The sequence below is a fragment of the Solanum stenotomum genome, chromosome 3 (genome assembly GCF_019186545.1).
Source record: "Solanum stenotomum isolate F172 chromosome 3, ASM1918654v1, whole genome shotgun sequence".
NCBI classification, from domain to species: Eukaryota; Viridiplantae; Streptophyta; class Magnoliopsida; order Solanales; family Solanaceae; genus Solanum; species Solanum stenotomum.
Window position 1 is genome coordinate 8,428,264 of NC_064284.1, and position 929 is coordinate 8,429,192.

A 929-nucleotide genomic window follows, 5' to 3' on the forward strand; every position below is an offset into this window, starting at 1 on the left:
TCACCCCTACCCTCGACCCCTCACCCACCCACCCCCTACCACCCCGGCCCCCCACACCACCTTCAAAAAATAATTCTAAGTTTGTTTTTCAAAATTATTTTCAATTTCAAAATTTCAATTTTCTCACCCCAGCCTCCCCACACCCCAAAAAAAATTTTAAGTTTGTTTTTAATAAAATATTTTCAACTTCAAAATTTTATTTTTTCACCCCAACTCTAGACCCCCCCAACCCACCCCCTACCAGCCCCCCTCCCCCCAAAAAAAATTCAAGTTTGTTTTTAAAAAATATTTTCACCTTCAAAAATTCAATTTTTCGCCCCTACCCTCAACCCACCCCCAAAAAAATTTAAGTTTGTTTTTAAAAAATATTTTCAATTTCAAAAATTATTTTCTACTCTAGTAAAAATAAAAGATATTTCTCAAAAATATTTTTCATTCATAAATCAAACACTAAAAATCATTTCCGGAAACTATTTTCTACTCACCAACCTAACATGAGAAAATAAGTCAAAAATCAACTTGTTTTCCAGAAAAACATTTTCCTTCATACCAAACACACCCTAGGTCTGGTTTTGTTTTTAATGGTAAAAACCGAAGAAATTTAATTTGATTTTGGTTTTAATTAAAAAAAAATGACCCAAACTAACTGTAAAGTACCTATTTAAAGATTATAATTGGAAAATAATCTTTTGCGCTCTTAGTTCGTAATGTAAGTTTTTAGTTTTCATAATAATATTCCAGCATTCTTTTATGTTACAATTTCTAATGTAATTTGCAGTCTTTATTTTGATAATTAATCCCAAAAATCTATTTCATTCATATAAAAAGATAAGTCATATAGTTGTCATCAGTAACGTTTCATTTGGTTATCATTAACATATATTTTGGTAATTCACAACTATTTAATTTCTTGCACAAGAAAAAATCCA